The following is a 22,391-nucleotide window of genomic DNA, read 5'->3' as shown; positions in this document are numbered from 1 at the left end:
TCTTTTCTATCCTTCAGGAGCAGAATGTTCTGATCATCAGCGCTCCAGAATGTAGTGTTTTCTTGGCAAGCATCACATATTGTGATGTGTTAGCTAAAAGTTCCATATCCTAGAGACTGATATATTCCTCTGTACTTGTACCTTGGGGATTCATCAAAACCTGGCATCATAAGCAGCTTTCTACTGCCACAGACTGGACAGCGAAACAATTTAAAATATCCCAGAAAAAGAAAATAAGCATGCTTAATCAGAGCTTTCTGGACAGGAAGGACATTTGAGCAAGTGAGGAATAAGCACTGCTTTTGTTAATTTGCATAGGCAGAATAGAGACTTCTGGGAAAAGGCCGAAATTACAGTCACAGAAAATGGCTGCATCTATAGAGAACGCTAAGAAGTGTTGGCAGCTTTTCCTCTGACCCTGGCCACTTTTACAAGCAATCCTATGATAGTCAGCAGGACCCACCCTAAAAAGGAAGGGGCATCCACTTGGACCCTTTCCACCTTTTCTAAATCTCGCCTGATCGAGCCAATTGAGCACTGATTGAGCAGATAAGCACATGTCATTCTCATTTCAGAAAGGTATTGGTTAGCTTGCTGCTAGCAGCTCAGTTATGTTATGATGTTAGAGGCTATGCAAGGAATGCTTTAGTCCAGCGATATGCAGTTTTTATTGCGCCTTGCCTTCACCAGGAAGATCTTTAGCTTGAATCTGTGGCCTAGGTATTCACCTTGGTATTTCTTTTGGCACAAAGTGAAGGAGTATTTGAGAGAAAATGCACAATGTGTTTCTTATGTTGTTATGAACAACTTGTTACTCTTTCTCATTAAGCTTCAGCCACTGCAGAAATATATAAATAAGGGCTGACTTCCTGTAAGACGTGTCCAAAGCTGGGACGGAATAAAAGGAGACACTTGTAAATGATAGTGCTATCGTTTGAGAAAGGGTAAGTTGAGACTGACTTTCATGCGTATTCACAGACCAAGCATCATAAAGATACCAGCATGATCTTCATTGCGGGCTTAGAGCCGGTATTAGCTTTTGAGAGGTAAGAGAATTTTGAGGGCTCGTTGGTCTAGGGGTATGATTCTCGCTTTGGGTGCGAGAGGTCCCGGGTTCAAATCCCGGACAAGCCCTTTTCTTGGTACTCTTTTCAAGTTGTTTTGAAGTTTGCGTTTCAAAACCAACATCAATTTTTTCTTTGCAGTAGTGGATAATTCTTTGCTAGAGTCTCATGCTTCAGCCCTGCCCAGTCTGAGCTAATACCAAACATCTGGTCTTGCATGGCATGTACGAGCGTTCAGCTAGGGATGTCGGGCAGGTTGCATGAAAGAAATCTAAAGCCAGAGGCCCATGGAATAGCCAGTTCGGAGCAGTTTCATTACAGAAAAATCAACTGTAGGTATCTGTTTCTGTAGTGTAGTGGTTATCAAGTTCGCCTCACACGCGAAAGGTCCCCGGTTCGAAACCGGGCAGAAACAGTTGTTATATTGTGTTGGCTACAATGTTGATAGGTGCCGTTTTGCCATGGAATTGTCCAAGCCCTGAAGATTATTTCATGCAATCTCGTTCCAAGAAAGGGAATTCTCTCAAAACACTAAAGTAATCGGCGTGTGGATGTATCTGTTGGTTCTCAGACCTTGCTTTCAAAAGAGCCCTGTAATCGGTTCACTGCTCACCTAGAACAAGCATTAACATGGAGAATTGTTGGCACCAACAGGAATCTTATTTTAGTGGAGTGTTTCTGGCTTTGAGTGCAGAGGCCCTCGGCTCAATTCCAAGATGATCCTTCTCAAGGTGATGATACAAATGCATTCTCACCTTTACGTTTAATGTCAGAATCATTTATTTCCAGTTGGTGGTGTAAGAATGTTTGCAACAGTATGGCGATTTTTCCTAGCCATGCATGAATGAAAGCATATCACTCGCCTTTAGGTGTTTTTCTAATACATTGATATTTGCATCTTCCTTCCTAGCCTGCATGTTTGACTATCTTACAGGCTGCATGTAATAAGTATCACATCAGGGCCCTTCTTCTACTCAATTCACAACTGTTCTATCACGACATAGATAAGAAAGCTGCATCTGCTTTTGTTGTGTAGTGGTAATCAGGTTTACCTGACGTGTGAAAGCCCCATGCTTTGAAAGTACACAGTAACAAAGAAACCGATGACTTTTATAATAAGGTGTCATGTGTGTCTCTTACTTTGCACAAAAAGTGCCAGAGATGACTTCATTTGCAGTCACTTGAAAAGTAGGGATTCTCCAATAAATGGTAAATGGTTGAAACAAATCTGAAGAAATGCATGACATACCTGTGTGTGTGTGTGTATGCATGTATGTATATATAGGGAGAGAGAGAGCGTCAATATAAACAGACTTTATTTCAATCAAGCTGTCTTTTCTATCCTTCAGGAGCAGAATGTTCTGATCATCAGCGCTCCAGAATGTAGTGTTTTCTTGGCAAGCATCACATATTGTGATGTGTTAGCTAAAAGTTCCATATCCTAGAGACTGATATATTCCTCTGTACTTGTACCTTGGGGATTCATCAAAACCTGGCATCATAAGCAGCTTTCTACTGCCACAGACTGGACAGCGAAACAATTTAAAATATCCCAGAAAAAGAAAATAAGCATGCTTAATCAGAGCTTTCTGGACAGGAAGGACATTTGAGCAAGTGAGGAATAAGCACTGCTTTTGTTAATTTGCATAGGCAGAATAGAGACTTCTGGGAAAAGGCCGAAATTACAGTCACAGAAAATGGCTGCATCTATAGAGAACGCTAAGAAGTGTTGGCAGCTTTTCCTCTGACCCTGGCCACTTTTACAAGCAATCCTATGATAGTCAGCAGGACCCACCCTAAAAAGGAAGGGGCATCCACTTGGACCCTTTCCACCTTTTCTAAATCTCGACTGATCGAGCCTGATTGAGCACTGATTGAGCAGATAAGCACATGTCATTCTCATTTCAGAAAGGTATTGGTTAGCTTGCTGCTAGCAGCTCAGTTATGTTATGATGTTAGAGGCTATGCAAGGAATGCTTTAGTCCAGCGATATGCAGTTTTTAATGCGCCTTGCATTCAGCAGGAAGATCTTTAGCTTGAATCTGTGGCCTAGGTATTCACCTTGGTATTTCTTTTGGCACAAAGTGAAGGAGTATTTAAGAGAAAATGCACAATGTGTTTCTTATGTTGTTATGAACAACTTGTTACTCTTTCTCATTAAGCTTCAGCCACTGAAGAAATATATAAATAAGGGCTGACTTCCTGTAAGACGTGTCCAAAGCTGGGACGGAATAAAAGGAGACACTTGTAAATGATAGTGCTATCGTTTGAGAAAGGGTAAGTTGAGACTGACTTTCATGCGTATTCACAGACCAAGCATCATAAAGATACCAGCATGATCTTCATTGCGGGCTTAGAGCCGGTATTAGCTTTTGAGAGGTAAGAGGATTTTGAGGGCTCGTTGGTCTAGGGGTATGATTCTCGCTTTGGGTGCGAGAGGTCCCGGGTTCAAATCCCGGACGAGCCCTTTTCTTGGTACTCTTTTCAAGTTGTTTTGAAGTTTGCGTTTCAAAACCAACATCAATTTTTTCTTTGCAGTAGTGGATAATTCTTTGCTAGAGTCTCATGCTTCAGCCCTGCCCAGTCTGAGCTAATACCAAACATCTGGTCTTGCATGGCATGTACGAGCGTTCAGCTAGGGATGTCGGGCAGGTTGCATGAAAGAAATCTAAAGCCAGAGGCCCATGGAATAGCCAGTTCGGAGCAGTTTCATTACAGAAAAATCAACTGTAGGTATCTGTTTCTGTAGTGTAGTGGTTATCACGTTCGCCTCACACGCGAAAGGTCCCCGGTTCGAAACCGGGCAGAAACAGTTGTTATATTGTGTTGGCTACAATGTTGATAGGTGCCGTTTTGCCATGGAATTGTCCAAGCCCTGAAGATTATTTCATGCAATCTCGTTCCAAGAAAGGGAATTCTCTCAAAACACTAAAGTAATCGGCGTGTGGATGTATCTGTTGGTTCTCAGACCTTGCTTTCAAAAGAGCCCTGCAATCGGTTCACTGCTCACCTAGAACAAGCATTAACATGGAGAATTGTTGGCACCAACAGGAATCTTATTTTAGTGGAGTGTTTCTGGCTTTGAGTGCAGAGGCCCTCGGCTCAATTCCAAGATGATCCTTCTCAGGGTGATGATACAAATGCATTGTCACCTTTACGTTTAATGTCAGAATCATTTATTTCCAGTTGGTGGTGTAAGAATGTTTGCAACAGTATGGCGATTTTTCCTAGCCATGCATGAATGAAAGCATATCACTCGCCTTTAGGTGTTTTTCTAATACATTGATATTTGCATCTTCCTTCCTAGCCTGCATGTTTGACTATCTTACAGGCTGCATGTAATAAGTATCACATCAGGGCCCTTCTTCTACTCAATTCACAACTGTTCTATCACGACATAGATAAGAAAGCTGCATCTGCTTTTGTTGTGTAGTGGTAATCAGGTTTACCTGACGTGTGAAAGCCCCATGCTTTGAAAGTACACAGTAACAAAGAAACCGATGACTTTTATAAAAAGGTGTCATGTGTGTCTCTTACTTTGCACAAAAAGTGCCAGAGATGACTTCATTTGCAGTCACTTGAAAAGTAGGGATTCTCCAATAAATGGTAAATGGTTGAAACAAATCTGAAGAAATGCATGACATACCTGTGTGTGTGTGTGTATGCATGTATGTATATATAGGGAGAGAGAGAGCGTCAATATAAACAGACTTTATTTCAATCAAGCTGTCTTTTCTATCCTTCAGGAGCAGAATGTTCTGATCATCAGCGCTCCAGAATGTAGTGTTTTCTTGGCAAGCATCACATATTGTGATGTGTTAGCTAAAAGTTCCATATCCTAGAGACTGATATATTCCTCTGTACTTGTACCTTGGGGATTCATCAAAACCTGGCATCATAAGCAGCTTTCTACTGCCACAGACTGGACAGCGAAACAATTTAAAATATCCCAGAAAAAGAAAATAAGCATGCTTAATCAGAGCTTTCTGGACAGGAAGGACATTTGAGCAAGTGAGGAATAAGCACTGCTTTTGTTAATTTGCATAGGCAGAATAGAGACTTCTGGGAAAAGGCCGAAATTACAGTCACAGAAAATGGCTGCATCTATAGAGAACGCTAAGAAGTGTTGGCAGCTTTTCCTCTGACCCTGGCCACTTTTACAAGCAATCCTATGATAGTCAGCAGGACCCACCCTAAAAAGGAAGGGGCATCCACTTGGACCCTTTCCACCTTTTCTAAATCTCGCCTGATCGAGCCTGATTGAGCACTGATTGAGCAGATAAGCACATGTCATTCTCATTTCAGAAAGGTATTGGTTAGCTTGCTGCTAGCAGCTCAGTTATGTTATGATGTTAGAGGCTATGCAAGGAATGCTTTAGTCCAGCGATATGCAGTTTTTATTGCGCCTTGCCTTCACCAGGAAGATCTTTAGCTTGAATCTGTGGCCTAGGTATTCACCTTGGTATTTCTTTTGGCACAAAGTGAAGGAGTATTTGAGAGAAAATGCACAATGTGTTTCTTATGTTGTTATGAACAACTTGTTACTCTTTCTCATTAAGCTTCAGCCACTGCAGAAATATATAAATAAGGGCCGACTTCCTGTAAGACGTGTCCAAAGCTGGGACGGAATAAAAGGAGACACTTGTAAATGATAGTGCTATCGTTTGAGAAAGGGTAAGTTGAGACTGACTTTCATGCGTATTCACAGACCAAGCATCATAAAGATACCAGCATGATCTTCATTGCGGGCTTAGAGCCGGTATTAGCTTTTGAGAGGTAAGAGAATTTTGAGGGCTCGTTGGTCTAGGGGTATGATTCTCGCTTTGGGTGCGAGAGGTCCCGGGTTCAAATCCCGGACAAGCCCTTTTCTTGGTACTCTTTTCAAGTTGTTTTGAAGTTTGCGTTTCAAAACCAACATCAATTTTTTCTTTGCAGTAGTGGATAATTCTTTGCTAGAGTCTCATGCTTCAGCCCTGCCCAGTCTGAGCTAATACCAAACATCTGGTCTTGCATGGCATGTACGAGCGTTCAGCTAGGGATGTCGGGCAGGTTGCATGAAAGAAATCTAAAGCCAGAGGCCCATGGAATAGCCAGTTCGGAGCAGTTTCATTACAGAAAAATCAACTGTAGGTATCTGTTTCTGTAGTGTAGTGGTTATCAAGTTCGCCTCACACGCGAAAGGTCCCCGGTTCGAAACCGGGCAGAAACAGTTGTTATATTGTGTTGGCTACAATGTTGATAGGTGCCGTTTTGCCATGGAATTGTCCAAGCCCTGAAGATTATTTCATGCAATCTCGTTCCAAGAAAGGGAATTCTCTCAAAACACTAAAGTAATCGGCGTGTGGATGTATCTGTTGGTTCTCAGACCTTGCTTTCAAAAGAGCCCTGTAATCGGTTCACTGCTCACCTAGAACAAGCATTAACATGGAGAATTGTTGGCACCAACAGGAATCTTATTTTAGTGGAGTGTTTCTGGCTTTGAGTGCAGAGGCCCTCGGCTCAATTCCAAGATGATCCTTCTCAAGGTGATGATACAAATGCATTCTCACCTTTACGTTTAATGTCAGAATCATTTATTTCCAGTTGGTGGTGTAAGAATGTTTGCAACAGTATGGCGATTTTTCCTAGCCATGCATGAATGAAAGCATATCACTCGCCTTTAGGTGTTTTTCTAATACATTGATATTTGCATCTTCCTTCCTAGCCTGCATGTTTGACTATCTTACAGGCTGCATGTAATAAGTATCACATCAGGGCCCTTCTTCTACTCAATTCACAACTGTTCTATCACGACATAGATAAGAAAGCTGCATCTGCTTTTGTTGTGTAGTGGTAATCAGGTTTACCTGACGTGTGAAAGCCCCATGCTTTGAAAGTACACAGTAACAAAGAAACCGATGACTTTTATAATAAGGTGTCATGTGTGTCTCTTACTTTGCACAAAAAGTGCCAGAGATGACTTCATTTGCAGTCACTTGAAAAGTAGGGATTCTCCAATAAATGGTAAATGGTTGAAACAAATCTGAAGAAATGCATGACATACCTGTGTGTGTGTGTGTATGCATGTATGTATATATAGGGAGAGAGAGAGCGTCAATATAAACAGACTTTATTTCAATCAAGCTGTCTTTTCTATCCTTCAGGAGCAGAATGTTCTGATCATCAGCGCTCCAGAATGTAGTGTTTTCTTGGCAAGCATCACATATTGTGATGTGTTAGCTAAAAGTTCCATATCCTAGAGACTGATATATTCCTCTGTACTTGTACCTTGGGGATTCATCAAAACCTGGCATCATAAGCAGCTTTCTACTGCCACAGACTGGACAGCGAAACAATTTAAAATATCCCAGAAAAAGAAAATAAGCATGCTTAATCAGAGCTTTCTGGACAGGAAGGACATTTGAGCAAGTGAGGAATAAGCACTGCTTTTGTTAATTTGCATAGGCAGAATAGAGACTTCTGGGAAAAGGCCGAAATTACAGTCACAGAAAATGGCTGCATCTATAGAGAACGCTAAGAAGTGTTGGCAGCTTTTCCTCTGACCCTGGCCACTTTTACAAGCAATCCTATGATAGTCAGCAGGACCCACCCTAAAAAGGAAGGGGCATCCACTTGGACCCTTTCCACCTTTTCTAAATCTCGCCTGATCGAGCCTGATTGAGCACTGATTGAGCAGATAAGCACATGTCATTCTCATTTCAGAAAGGTATTGGTTAGCTTGCTGCTAGCAGCTCAGTTATGTTATGATGTTAGAGGCTATGCAAGGAATGCTTTAGTCCAGCGATATGCAGTTTTTAATGCGCCTTGCATTCAGCAGGAAGATCTTTAGCTTGAATCTGTGGCCTAGGTATTCACCTTGGTATTTCTTTTGGCACAAAGTGAAGGAGTATTTAAGAGAAAATGCACAATGTGTTTCTTATGTTGTTATGAACAACTTGTTACTCTTTCTCATTAAGCTTCAGCCACTGAAGAAATATATAAATAAGGGCTGACTTCCTGTAAGACGTGTCCAAAGCTGGGACGGAATAAAAGGAGACACTTGTAAATGATAGTGCTATCGTTTGAGAAAGGGTAAGTTGAGACTGACTTTCATGCGTATTCACAGACCAAGCATCATAAAGATACCAGCATGATCTTCATTGCGGGCTTAGAGCCGGTATTAGCTTTTGAGAGGTAAGAGGATTTTGAGGGCTCGTTGGTCTAGGGGTATGATTCTCGCTTTGGGTGCGAGAGGTCCCGGGTTCAAATCCCGGACGAGCCCTTTTCTTGGTACTCTTTTCAAGTTGTTTTGAAGTTTGCGTTTCAAAACCAACATCAATTTTTTCTTTGCAGTAGTGGATAATTCTTTGCTAGAGTCTCATGCTTCAGCCCTGCCCAGTCTGAGCTAATACCAAACATCTGGTCTTGCATGGCATGTACGAGCGTTCAGCTAGGGATGTCGGGCAGGTTGCATGAAAGAAATCTAAAGCCAGAGGCCCATGGAATAGCCAGTTCGGAGCAGTTTCATTACAGAAAAATCAACTGTAGGTATCTGTTTCTGTAGTGTAGTGGTTATCACGTTCGCCTCACACGCGAAAGGTCCCCGGTTCGAAACCGGGCAGAAACAGTTGTTATATTGTGTTGGCTACAATGTTGATAGGTGCCGTTTTGCCATGGAATTGTCCAAGCCCTGAAGATTATTTCATGCAATCTCGTTCCAAGAAAGGGAATTCTCTCAAAACACTAAAGTAATCGGCGTGTGGATGTATCTGTTGGTTCTCAGACCTTGCTTTCAAAAGAGCCCTGCAATCGGTTCACTGCTCACCTAGAACAAGCATTAACATGGAGAATTGTTGGCACCAACAGGAATCTTATTTTAGTGGAGTGTTTCTGGCTTTGAGTGCAGAGGCCCTCGGCTCAATTCCAAGATGATCCTTCTCAGGGTGATGATACAAATGCATTGTCACCTTTACGTTTAATGTCAGAATCATTTATTTCCAGTTGGTGGTGTAAGAATGTTTGCAACAGTATGGCGATTTTTCCTAGCCATGCATGAATGAAAGCATATCACTCGCCTTTAGGTGTTTTTCTAATACATTGATATTTGCATCTTCCTTCCTAGCCTGCATGTTTGACTATCTTACAGGCTGCATGTAATAAGTATCACATCAGGGCCCTTCTTCTACTCAATTCACAACTGTTCTATCACGACATAGATAAGAAAGCTGCATCTGCTTTTGTTGTGTAGTGGTAATCAGGTTTACCTGACGTGTGAAAGCCCCATGCTTTGAAAGTACACAGTAACAAAGAAACCGATGACTTTTATAAAAAGGTGTCATGTGTGTCTCTTACTTTGCACAAAAAGTGCCAGAGATGACTTCATTTGCAGTCACTTGAAAAGTAGGGATTCTCCAATAAATGGTAAATGGTTGAAACAAATCTGAAGAAATGCATGACATACCTGTGTGTGTGTGTGTACGCATGTATGTATATATAGGGAGAGAGAGAGCGTCAATATAAACAGACTTTATTTCAATCAAGCTGTCTTTTCTATCCTTCAGGAGCAGAATGTTCTGATCATCAGCGCTCCAGAATGTAGTGTTTTCTTGGCAAGCATCACATATTGTGATGTGTTAGCTAAAAGTTCCATATCCTAGAGACTGATATATTCCTCTGTACTTGTACCTTGGGGATTCATCAAAACCTGGCATCATAAGCAGCTTTCTACTGCCACAGACTGGACAGCGAAACAATTTAAAATATCCCAGAAAAAGAAAATAAGCATGCTTAATCAGAGCTTTCTGGACAGGAAGGACATTTGAGCAAGTGAGGAATAAGCACTGCTTTTGTTAATTTGCATAGGCAGAATAGAGACTTCTGGGAAAAGGCCGAAATTACAGTCACAGAAAATGGCTGCATCTATAGAGAACGCTAAGAAGTGTTGGCAGCTTTTCCTCTGACCCTGGCCACTTTTACAAGCAATCCTATGATAGTCAGCAGGACCCACCCTAAAAAGGAAGGGGCATCCACTTGGACCCTTTCCACCTTTTCTAAATCTCGCCTGATCGAGCCAATTGAGCACTGATTGAGCAGATAAGCACATGTCATTCTCATTTCAGAAAGGTATTGGTTAGCTTGCTGCTAGCAGCTCAGTTATGTTATGATGTTAGAGGCTATGCAAGGAATGCTTTAGTCCAGCGATATGCAGTTTTTATTGCGCCTTGCCTTCACCAGGAAGATCTTTAGCTTGAATCTGTGGCCTAGGTATTCACCTTGGTATTTCTTTTGGCACAAAGTGAAGGAGTATTTGAGAGAAAATGCACAATGTGTTTCTTATGTTGTTATGAACAACTTGTTACTCTTTCTCATTAAGCTTCAGCCACTGCAGAAATATATAAATAAGGGCCGACTTCCTGTAAGACGTGTCCAAAGCTGGGACGGAATAAAAGGAGACACTTGTAAATGATAGTGCTATCGTTTGAGAAAGGGTAAGTTGAGACTGACTTTCATGCGTATTCACAGACCAAGCATCATAAAGATACCAGCATGATCTTCATTGCGGGCTTAGAGCCGGTATTAGCTTTTGAGAGGTAAGAGAATTTTGAGGGCTCGTTGGTCTAGGGGTATGATTCTCGCTTTGGGTGCGAGAGGTCCCGGGTTCAAATCCCGGACAAGCCCTTTTCTTGGTACTCTTTTCAAGTTGTTTTGAAGTTTGCGTTTCAAAACCAACATCAATTTTTTCTTTGCAGTAGTGGATAATTCTTTGCTAGAGTCTCATGCTTCAGCCCTGCCCAGTCTGAGCTAATACCAAACATCTGGTCTTGCATGGCATGTACGAGCGTTCAGCTAGGGATGTCGGGCAGGTTGCATGAAAGAAATCTAAAGCCAGAGGCCCATGGAATAGCCAGTTCGGAGCAGTTTCATTACAGAAAAATCAACTGTAGGTATCTGTTTCTGTAGTGTAGTGGTTATCAAGTTCGCCTCACACGCGAAAGGTCCCCGGTTCGAAACCGGGCAGAAACAGTTGTTATATTGTGTTGGCTACAATGTTGATAGGTGCCGTTTTGCCATGGAATTGTCCAAGCCCTGAAGATTATTTCATGCAATCTCGTTCCAAGAAAGGGAATTCTCTCAAAACACTAAAGTAATCGGCGTGTGGATGTATCTGTTGGTTCTCAGACCTTGCTTTCAAAAGAGCCCTGTAATCGGTTCACTGCTCACCTAGAACAAGCATTAACATGGAGAATTGTTGGCACCAACAGGAATCTTATTTTAGTGGAGTGTTTCTGGCTTTGAGTGCAGAGGCCCTCGGCTCAATTCCAAGATGATCCTTCTCAAGGTGATGATACAAATGCATTCTCACCTTTACGTTTAATGTCAGAATCATTTATTTCCAGTTGGTGGTGTAAGAATGTTTGCAACAGTATGGCGATTTTTCCTAGCCATGCATGAATGAAAGCATATCACTCGCCTTTAGGTGTTTTTCTAATACATTGATATTTGCATCTTCCTTCCTAGCCTGCATGTTTGACTATCTTACAGGCTGCATGTAATAAGTATCACATCAGGGCCCTTCTTCTACTCAATTCACAACTGTTCTATCACGACATAGATAAGAAAGCTGCATCTGCTTTTGTTGTGTAGTGGTAATCAGGTTTACCTGACGTGTGAAAGCCCCATGCTTTGAAAGTACACAGTAACAAAGAAACCGATGACTTTTATAATAAGGTGTCATGTGTGTCTCTTACTTTGCACAAAAAGTGCCAGAGATGACTTCATTTGCAGTCACTTGAAAAGTAGGGATTCTCCAATAAATGGTAAATGGTTGAAACAAATCTGAAGAAATGCATGACATACCTGTGTGTGTGTGTGTATGCATGTATGTATATATAGGGAGAGAGAGAGCGTCAATATAAACAGACTTTATTTCAATCAAGCTGTCTTTTCTATCCTTCAGGAGCAGAATGTTCTGATCATCAGCGCTCCAGAATGTAGTGTTTTCTTGGCAAGCATCACATATTGTGATGTGTTAGCTAAAAGTTCCATATCCTAGAGACTGATATATTCCTCTGTACTTGTACCTTGGGGATTCATCAAAACCTGGCATCATAAGCAGCTTTCTACTGCCACAGACTGGACAGCGAAACAATTTAAAATATCCCAGAAAAAGAAAATAAGCATGCTTAATCAGAGCTTTCTGGACAGGAAGGACATTTGAGCAAGTGAGGAATAAGCACTGCTTTTGTTAATTTGCATAGGCAGAATAGAGACTTCTGGGAAAAGGCCGAAATTACAGTCACAGAAAATGGCTGCATCTATAGAGAACGCTAAGAAGTGTTGGCAGCTTTTCCTCTGACCCTGGCCACTTTTACAAGCAATCCTATGATAGTCAGCAGGACCCACCCTAAAAAGGAAGGGGCATCCACTTGGACCCTTTCCACCTTTTCTAAATCTCGCCTGATCGAGCCTGATTGAGCACTGATTGAGCAGATAAGCACATGTCATTCTCATTTCAGAAAGGTATTGGTTAGCTTGCTGCTAGCAGCTCAGTTATGTTATGATGTTAGAGGCTATGCAAGGAATGCTTTAGTCCAGCGATATGCAGTTTTTAATGCGCCTTGCATTCAGCAGGAAGATCTTTAGCTTGAATCTGTGGCCTAGGTATTCACCTTGGTATTTCTTTTGGCACAAAGTGAAGGAGTATTTAAGAGAAAATGCACAATGTGTTTCTTATGTTGTTATGAACAACTTGTTACTCTTTCTCATTAAGCTTCAGCCACTGAAGAAATATATAAATAAGGGCTGACTTCCTGTAAGACGTGTCCAAAGCTGGGACGGAATAAAAGGAGACACTTGTAAATGATAGTGCTATCGTTTGAGAAAGGGTAAGTTGAGACTGACTTTCATGCGTATTCACAGACCAAGCATCATAAAGATACCAGCATGATCTTCATTGCGGGCTTAGAGCCGGTATTAGCTTTTGAGAGGTAAGAGGATTTTGAGGGCTCGTTGGTCTAGGGGTATGATTCTCGCTTTGGGTGCGAGAGGTCCCGGGTTCAAATCCCGGACGAGCCCTTTTCTTGGTACTCTTTTCAAGTTGTTTTGAAGTTTGCGTTTCAAAACCAACATCAATTTTTTCTTTGCAGTAGTGGATAATTCTTTGCTAGAGTCTCATGCTTCAGCCCTGCCCAGTCTGAGCTAATACCAAACATCTGGTCTTGCATGGCATGTACGAGCGTTCAGCTAGGGATGTCGGGCAGGTTGCATGAAAGAAATCTAAAGCCAGAGGCCCATGGAATAGCCAGTTCGGAGCAGTTTCATTACAGAAAAATCAACTGTAGGTATCTGTTTCTGTAGTGTAGTGGTTATCACGTTCGCCTCACACGCGAAAGGTCCCCGGTTCGAAACCGGGCAGAAACAGTTGTTATATTGTGTTGGCTACAATGTTGATAGGTGCCGTTTTGCCATGGAATTGTCCAAGCCCTGAAGATTATTTCATGCAATCTCGTTCCAAGAAAGGGAATTCTCTCAAAACACTAAAGTAATCGGCGTGTGGATGTATCTGTTGGTTCTCAGACCTTGCTTTCAAAAGAGCCCTGCAATCGGTTCACTGCTCACCTAGAACAAGCATTAACATGGAGAATTGTTGGCACCAACAGGAATCTTATTTTAGTGGAGTGTTTCTGGCTTTGAGTGCAGAGGCCCTCGGCTCAATTCCAAGATGATCCTTCTCAGGGTGATGATACAAATGCATTGTCACCTTTACGTTTAATGTCAGAATCATTTATTTCCAGTTGGTGGTGTAAGAATGTTTGCAACAGTATGGCGATTTTTCCTAGCCATGCATGAATGAAAGCATATCACTCGCCTTTAGGTGTTTTTCTAATACATTGATATTTGCATCTTCCTTCCTAGCCTGCATGTTTGACTATCTTACAGGCTGCATGTAATAAGTATCACATCAGGGCCCTTCTTCTACTCAATTCACAACTGTTCTATCACGACATAGATAAGAAAGCTGCATCTGCTTTTGTTGTGTAGTGGTAATCAGGTTTACCTGACGTGTGAAAGCCCCATGCTTTGAAAGTACACAGTAACAAAGAAACCGATGACTTTTATAAAAAGGTGTCATGTGTGTCTCTTACTTTGCACAAAAAGTGCCAGAGATGACTTCATTTGCAGTCACTTGAAAAGTAGGGATTCTCCAATAAATGGTAAATGGTTGAAACAAATCTGAAGAAATGCATGACATACCTGTGTGTGTGTGTGTACGCATGTATGTATATATAGGGAGAGAGAGAGCGTCAATATAAACAGACTTTATTTCAATCAAGCTGTCTTTTCTATCCTTCAGGAGCAGAATGTTCTGATCATCAGCGCTCCAGAATGTAGTGTTTTCTTGGCAAGCATCACATATTGTGATGTGTTAGCTAAAAGTTCCATATCCTAGAGACTGATATATTCCTCTGTACTTGTACCTTGGGGATTCATCAAAACCTGGCATCATAAGCAGCTTTCTACTGCCACAGACTGGACAGCGAAACAATTTAAAATATCCCAGAAAAAGAAAATAAGCATGCTTAATCAGAGCTTTCTGGACAGGAAGGACATTTGAGCAAGTGAGGAATAAGCACTGCTTTTGTTAATTTGCATAGGCAGAATAGAGACTTCTGGGAAAAGGCCGAAATTACAGTCACAGAAAATGGCTGCATCTATAGAGAACGCTAAGAAGTGTTGGCAGCTTTTCCTCTGACCCTGGCCACTTTTACAAGCAATCCTATGATAGTCAGCAGGACCCACCCTAAAAAGGAAGGGGCATCCACTTGGACCCTTTCCACCTTTTCTAAATCTCGCCTGATCGAGCCAATTGAGCACTGATTGAGCAGATAAGCACATGTCATTCTCATTTCAGAAAGGTATTGGTTAGCTTGCTGCTAGCAGCTCAGTTATGTTATGATGTTAGAGGCTATGCAAGGAATGCTTTAGTCCAGCGATATGCAGTTTTTATTGCGCCTTGCCTTCACCAGGAAGATCTTTAGCTTGAATCTGTGGCCTAGGTATTCACCTTGGTATTTCTTTTGGCACAAAGTGAAGGAGTATTTGAGAGAAAATGCACAATGTGTTTCTTATGTTGTTATGAACAACTTGTTACTCTTTCTCATTAAGCTTCAGCCACTGCAGAAATATATAAATAAGGGCTGACTTCCTGTAAGACGTGTCCAAAGCTGGGACGGAATAAAAGGAGACACTTGTAAATGATAGTGCTATCGTTTGAGAAAGGGTAAGTTGAGACTGACTTTCATGCGTATTCACAGACCAAGCATCATAAAGATACCAGCATGATCTTCATTGCGGGCTTAGAGCCGGTATTAGCTTTTGAGAGGTAAGAGAATTTTGAGGGCTCGTTGGTCTAGGGGTATGATTCTCGCTTTGGGTGCGAGAGGTCCCGGGTTCAAATCCCGGACAAGCCCTTTTCTTGGTACTCTTTTCAAGTTGTTTTGAAGTTTGCGTTTCAAAACCAACATCAATTTTTTCTTTGCAGTAGTGGATAATTCTTTGCTAGAGTCTCATGCTTCAGCCCTGCCCAGTCTGAGCTAATACCAAACATCTGGTCTTGCATGGCATGTACGAGCGTTCAGCTAGGGATGTCGGGCAGGTTGCATGAAAGAAATCTAAAGCCAGAGGCCCATGGAATAGCCAGTTCGGAGCAGTTTCATTACAGAAAAATCAACTGTAGGTATCTGTTTCTGTAGTGTAGTGGTTATCAAGTTCGCCTCACACGCGATAGGTCCCCGGTTCGAAACCGGGCAGAAACAGTTGTTATATTGTGTTGGCTACAATGTTGATAGGTGCCGTTTTGCCATGGAATTGTCCAAGCCCTGAAGATTATTTCATGCAATCTCGTTCCAAGAAAGGGAATTCTCTCAAAACACTAAAGTAATCGGCGTGTGGATGTATCTGTTGGTTCTCAGACCTTGCTTTCAAAAGAGCCCTGTAATCGGTTCACTGCTCACCTAGAACAAGCATTAACATGGAGAATTGTTGGCACCAACAGGAATCTTATTTTAGTGGAGTGTTTCTGGCTTTGAGTGCAGAGGCCCTCGGCTCAATTCCAAGATGATCCTTCTCAAGGTGATGATACAAATGCATTCTCACCTTTACGTTTAATGTCAGAATCATTTATTTCCAGTTGGTGGTGTAAGAATGTTTGCAACAGTATGGCGATTTTTCCTAGCCATGCATGAATGAAAGCATATCACTCGCCTTTAGGTGTTTTTCTAATACATTGATATTTGCATCTTCCTTCCTAGCCTGCATGTTTGACTATCTTACAGGCTGCATGTAATAAGTATCACATCAGGGCCCTTCTTCTACTCAATTCACAACTGTTCTATCACGACATAGATAAGAAAGCTGCATCTGCTTTTGTTGTGTAGTGGTAATCAGGTTTACCTGACGTGTGAAAGCCCCATGCTTTGAAAGTACACAGTAACAAAGAAACCGATGACTTTTATAATAAGGTGTCATGTGTGTCTCTTACTTTGCACAAAAAGTGCCAGAGATGACTTCATTTGCAGTCACTTGAAAAGTAGGGATTCTCCAATAAATGGTAAATGGTTGAAACAAATCTGAAGAAATGCATGACATACCTGTGTGTGTGTGTGTATGCATGTATGTATATATAGGGAGAGAGAGAGCGTCAATATAAACAGACTTTATTTCAATCAAGCTGTCTTTTCTATCCTTCAGGAGCAGAATGTTCTGATCATCAGCGCTCCAGAATGTAGTGTTTTCTTGGCAAGCATCACATATTGTGATGTGTTAGCTAAAAGTTCCATATCCTAGAGACTGATATATTCCTCTGTACTTGTACCTTGGGGATTCATCAAAACCTGGCATCATAAGCAGCTTTCTACTGCCACAGACTGGACAGCGAAACAATTTAAAATATCCCAGAAAAAGAAAATAAGCATGCTTAATCAGAGCTTTCTGGACAGGAAGGACATTTGAGCAAGTGAGGAATAAGCACTGCTTTTGTTAATTTGCATAGGCAGAATAGAGACTTCTGGGAAAAGGCCGAAATTACAGTCACAGAAAATGGCTGCATCTATAGAGAACGCTAAGAAGTGTTGGCAGCTTTTCCTCTGACCCTGGCCACTTTTACAAGCAATCCTATGATAGTCAGCAGGACCCACCCTAAAAAGGAAGGGGCATCCACTTGGACCCTTTCCACCTTTTCTAAATCTCGACTGATCGAGCCTGATTGAGCACTGATTGAGCAGATAAGCACATGTCATTCTCATTTCAGAAAGGTATTGGTTAGCTTGCTGCTAGCAGCTCAGTTATGTTATGATGTTAGAGGCTATGCAAGGAATGCTTTAGTCCAGCGATATGCAGTTTTTAATGCGCCTTGCATTCAGCAGGAAGATCTTTAGCTTGAATCTGTGGCCTAGGTATTCACCTTGGTATTTCTTTTGGCACAAAGTGAAGGAGTATTTAAGAGAAAATGCACAATGTGTTTCTTATGTTGTTATGAACAACTTGTTACTCTTTCTCATTAAGCTTCAGCCACTGAAGAAATATATAAATAAGGGCTGACTTCCTGTAAGACGTGTCCAAAGCTGGGACGGAATAAAAGGAGACACTTGTAAATGATAGTGCTATCGTTTGAGAAAGGGTAAGTTGAGACTGACTTTCATGCGTATTCACAGACCAAGCATCATAAAGATACCAGCATGATCTTCATTGCGGGCTTAGAGCCGGTATTAGCTTTTGAGAGGTAAGAGGATTTTGAGGGCTCGTTGGTCTAGGGGTATGATTCTCGCTTTGGGTGCGAGAGGTCCCGGGTTCAAATCCCGGACGAGCCCTTTTCTTGGTACTCTTTTCAAGTTGTTTTGAAGTTTGCGTTTCAAAACCAACATCAATTTTTTCTTTGCAGTAGTGGATAATTCTTTGCTAGAGTCTCATGCTTCAGCCCTGCCCAGTCTGAGCTAATACCAAACATCTGGTCTTGCATGGCATGTACGAGCGTTCAGCTAGGGATGTCGGGCAGGTTGCATGAAAGAAATCTAAAGCCAGAGGCCCATGGAATAGCCAGTTCGGAGCAGTTTCATTACAGAAAAATCAACTGTAGGTATCTGTTTCTGTAGTGTAGTGGTTATCACGTTCGCCTCACACGCGAAAGGTCCCCGGTTCGAAACCGGGCAGAAACAGTTGTTATATTGTGTTGGCTACAATGTTGATAGGTGCCGTTTTGCCATGGAATTGTCCAAGCCCTGAAGATTATTTCATGCAATCTCGTTCCAAGAAAGGGAATTCTCTCAAAACACTAAAGTAATCGGCGTGTGGATGTATCTGTTGGTTCTCAGACCTTGCTTTCAAAAGAGCCCTGCAATCGGTTCACTGCTCACCTAGAACAAGCATTAACATGGAGAATTGTTGGCACCAACAGGAATCTTATTTTAGTGGAGTGTTTCTGGCTTTGAGTGCAGAGGCCCTCGGCTCAATTCCAAGATGATCCTTCTCAGGGTGATGATACAAATGCATTGTCACCTTTACGTTTAATGTCAGAATCATTTATTTCCAGTTGGTGGTGTAAGAATGTTTGCAACAGTATGGCGATTTTTCCTAGCCATGCATGAATGAAAGCATATCACTCGCCTTTAGGTGTTTTTCTAATACATTGATATTTGCATCTTCCTTCCTAGCCTGCATGTTTGACTATCTTACAGGCTGCATGTAATAAGTATCACATCAGGGCCCTTCTTCTACTCAATTCACAACTGTTCTATCACGACATAGATAAGAAAGCTGCATCTGCTTTTGTTGTGTAGTGGTAATCAGGTTTACCTGACGTGTGAAAGCCCCATGCTTTGAAAGTACACAGTAACAAAGAAACCGATGACTTTTATAAAAAGGTGTCATGTGTGTCTCTTACTTTGCACAAAAAGTGCCAGAGATGACTTCATTTGCAGTCACTTGAAAAGTAGGGATTCTCCAATAAATGGTAAATGGTTGAAACAAATCTGAAGAAATGCATGACATACCTGTGTGTGTGTGTGTATGCATGTATGTATATATAGGGAGAGAGAGAGCGTCAATATAAACAGACTTTATTTCAATCAAGCTGTCTTTTCTATCCTTCAGGAGCAGAATGTTCTGATCATCAGCGCTCCAGAATGTAGTGTTTTCTTGGCAAGCATCACATATTGTGATGTGTTAGCTAAAAGTTCCATATCCTAGAGACTGATATATTCCTCTGTACTTGTACCTTGGGGATTCATCAAAACCTGGCATCATAAGCAGCTTTCTACTGCCACAGACTGGACAGCGAAACAATTTAAAATATCCCAGAAAAAGAAAATAAGCATGCTTAATCAGAGCTTTCTGGACAGGAAGGACATTTGAGCAAGTGAGGAATAAGCACTGCTTTTGTTAATTTGCATAGGCAGAATAGAGACTTCTGGGAAAAGGCCGAAATTACAGTCACAGAAAATGGCTGCATCTATAGAGAACGCTAAGAAGTGTTGGCAGCTTTTCCTCTGACCCTGGCCACTTTTACAAGCAATCCTATGATAGTCAGCAGGACCCACCCTAAAAAGGAAGGGGCATCCACTTGGACCCTTTCCACCTTTTCTAAATCTCGCCTGATCGAGCCTGATTGAGCACTGATTGAGCAGATAAGCACATGTCATTCTCATTTCAGAAAGGTATTGGTTAGCTTGCTGCTAGCAGCTCAGTTATGTTATGATGTTAGAGGCTATGCAAGGAATGCTTTAGTCCAGCGATATGCAGTTTTTATTGCGCCTTGCCTTCACCAGGAAGATCTTTAGCTTGAATCTGTGGCCTAGGTATTCACCTTGGTATTTCTTTTGGCACAAAGTGAAGGAGTATTTGAGAGAAAATGCACAATGTGTTTCTTATGTTGTTATGAACAACTTGTTACTCTTTCTCATTAAGCTTCAGCCACTGCAGAAATATATAAATAAGGGCCGACTTCCTGTAAGACGTGTCCAAAGCTGGGACGGAATAAAAGGAGACACTTGTAAATGATAGTGCTATCGTTTGAGAAAGGGTAAGTTGAGACTGACTTTCATGCGTATTCACAGACCAAGCATCATAAAGATACCAGCATGATCTTCATTGCGGGCTTAGAGCCGGTATTAGCTTTTGAGAGGTAAGAGAATTTTGAGGGCTCGTTGGTCTAGGGGTATGATTCTCGCTTTGGGTGCGAGAGGTCCCGGGTTCAAATCCCGGACAAGCCCTTTTCTTGGTACTCTTTTCAAGTTGTTTTGAAGTTTGCGTTTCAAAACCAACATCAATTTTTTCTTTGCAGTAGTGGATAATTCTTTGCTAGAGTCTCATGCTTCAGCCCTGCCCAGTCTGAGCTAATACCAAACATCTGGTCTTGCATGGCATGTACGAGCGTTCAGCTAGGGATGTCGGGCAGGTTGCATGAAAGAAATCTAAAGCCAGAGGCCCATGGAATAGCCAGTTCGGAGCAGTTTCATTACAGAAAAATCAACTGTAGGTATCTGTTTCTGTAGTGTAGTGGTTATCAAGTTCGCCTCACACGCGAAAGGTCCCCGGTTCGAAACCGGGCAGAAACAGTTGTTATGTTGTGTTGGCTACAATGTTGATAGGTGCCGTTTTGCCATGGAATTGTCCAAGCCCTGAAGATTATTTCATGCAATCTCGTTCCAAGAAAGGGAATTCTCTCAAAACACTAAAGTAATCGGCGTGTGGATGTATCTGTTGGTTCTCAGACCTTGCTTTCAAAAGAGCCCTGTAATCGGTTCACTGCTCACCTAGAACAAGCATTAACATGGAGAATTGTTGGCACCAACAGGAATCTTATTTTAGTGGAGTGTTTCTGGCTTTGAGTGCAGAGGCCCTCGGCTCAATTCCAAGATGATCCTTCTCAAGGTGATGATACAAATGCATTCTCACCTTTACGTTTAATGTCAGAATCATTTATTTCCAGTTGGTGGTGTAAGAATGTTTGCAACAGTATGGCGATTTTTCCTAGCCATGCATGAATGAAAGCATATCACTCGCCTTTAGGTGTTTTTCTAATACATTGATATTTGCATCTTCCTTCCTAGCCTGCATGTTTGACTATCTTACAGGCTGCATGTAATAAGTATCACATCAGGGCCCTTCTTCTACTCAATTCACAACTGTTCTATCACGACATAGATAAGAAAGCTGCATCTGCTTTTGTTGTGTAGTGGTAATCAGGTTTACCTGACGTGTGAAAGCCCCATGCTTTGAAAGTACACAGTAACAAAGAAACCGATGACTTTTATAAAAAGGTGTCATGTGTGTCTCTTACTTTGCACAAAAAGTGCCAGAGATGACTTCATTTGCAGTCACTTGAAAAGTAGGGATTCTCCAATAAATGGTAAATGGTTGAAACAAATCTGAAGAAATGCATGACATACCTGTGTGTGTGTGTGTATGCATGTATGTATATATAGGGAGAGAGAGAGCGTCAATATAAACAGACTTTATTTCAATCAAGCTGTCTTTTCTATCCTTCAGGAGCAGAATGTTCTGATCATCAGCGCTCCAGAATGTAGTGTTTTCTTGGCAAGCATCACATATTGTGATGTGTTAGCTAAAAGTTCCATATCCTAGAGACTGATATATTCCTCTGTACTTGTACCTTGGGGATTCATCAAAACCTGGCATCATAAGCAGCTTTCTACTGCCACAGACTGGACAGCGAAACAATTTAAAATATCCCAGAAAAAGAAAATAAGCATGCTTAATCAGAGCTTTCTGGACAGGAAGGACATTTGAGCAAGTGAGGAATAAGCACTGCTTTTGTTAATTTGCATAGGCAGAATAGAGACTTCTGGGAAAAGGCCGAAATTACAGTCACAGAAAATGGCTGCATCTATAGAGAACGCTAAGAAGTGTTGGCAGCTTTTCCTCTGACCCTGGCCACTTTTACAAGCAATCCTATGATAGTCAGCAGGACCCACCCTAAAAAGGAAGGGGCATCCACTTGGACCCTTTCCACCTTTTCTAAATCTCGCCTGATCGAGCCAATTGAGCACTGATTGAGCAGATAAGCACATGTCATTCTCATTTCAGAAAGGTATTGGTTAGCTTGCTGCTAGCAGCTCAGTTATGTTATGATGTTAGAGGCTATGCAAGGAATGCTTTAGTCCAGCGATATGCAGTTTTTATTGCGCCTTGCCTTCACCAGGAAGATCTTTAGCTTGAATCTGTGGCCTAGGTATTCACCTTGGTATTTCTTTTGGCACAAAGTGAAGGAGTATTTGAGAGAAAATGCACAATGTGTTTCTTATGTTGTTATGAACAACTTGTTACTCTTTC

The 22,391-nt window shown here is 41.7% G+C and overlaps 8 non-coding genes across 8 annotated transcripts; all 8 read left to right on the top strand.

Annotated features, from left to right (window-relative positions):
• Nucleotides 1–3,459: 3,459 nt before the first annotated feature.
• On the top strand, nt 3,460–3,531 carry TRNAP-UGG (transfer RNA proline (anticodon UGG)). The gene has a single exon. It is a non-coding gene; the product is annotated as a tRNA-Pro (tRNA).
• A 272-nt stretch (nt 3,532–3,803) lies between these two features.
• Nucleotides 3,804–3,876, top strand: TRNAV-CAC (transfer RNA valine (anticodon CAC)). Its single transcript has one exon. It is a non-coding gene; the product is annotated as a tRNA-Val (tRNA).
• A 4,377-nt stretch (nt 3,877–8,253) lies between these two features.
• On the top strand, nt 8,254–8,325 carry TRNAP-UGG (transfer RNA proline (anticodon UGG)). Its single transcript has one exon. It is a non-coding gene; the product is annotated as a tRNA-Pro (tRNA).
• A 272-nt stretch (nt 8,326–8,597) lies between these two features.
• On the top strand, nt 8,598–8,670 carry TRNAV-CAC (transfer RNA valine (anticodon CAC)). Its single transcript has one exon. It is a non-coding gene; the product is annotated as a tRNA-Val (tRNA).
• Nucleotides 8,671–13,046: 4,376 nt separating this feature from the next.
• On the top strand, nt 13,047–13,118 carry TRNAP-UGG (transfer RNA proline (anticodon UGG)). Its single transcript has one exon. It is a non-coding gene; the product is annotated as a tRNA-Pro (tRNA).
• Nucleotides 13,119–13,390: 272 nt separating this feature from the next.
• On the top strand, nt 13,391–13,463 carry TRNAV-CAC (transfer RNA valine (anticodon CAC)). The gene has a single exon. It is a non-coding gene; the product is annotated as a tRNA-Val (tRNA).
• A 4,376-nt stretch (nt 13,464–17,839) lies between these two features.
• TRNAP-UGG (transfer RNA proline (anticodon UGG)) lies at nt 17,840–17,911 on the top strand. Its single transcript has one exon. It is a non-coding gene; the product is annotated as a tRNA-Pro (tRNA).
• A 272-nt stretch (nt 17,912–18,183) lies between these two features.
• TRNAV-CAC (transfer RNA valine (anticodon CAC)) lies at nt 18,184–18,256 on the top strand. The gene has a single exon. It is a non-coding gene; the product is annotated as a tRNA-Val (tRNA).
• Nucleotides 18,257–22,391: the final 4,135 nt, after the last annotated feature.

This window comes from Triturus cristatus, chromosome 8 (assembly GCF_964204655.1).
Source record: "Triturus cristatus chromosome 8, aTriCri1.1, whole genome shotgun sequence".
NCBI lineage: Eukaryota > Metazoa > Chordata > Amphibia > Caudata > Salamandridae > Triturus > Triturus cristatus.
The sequence above is the reverse complement of the archived record's forward strand: the minus strand, read 5'-3'. Positions and strand labels throughout refer to the sequence as shown.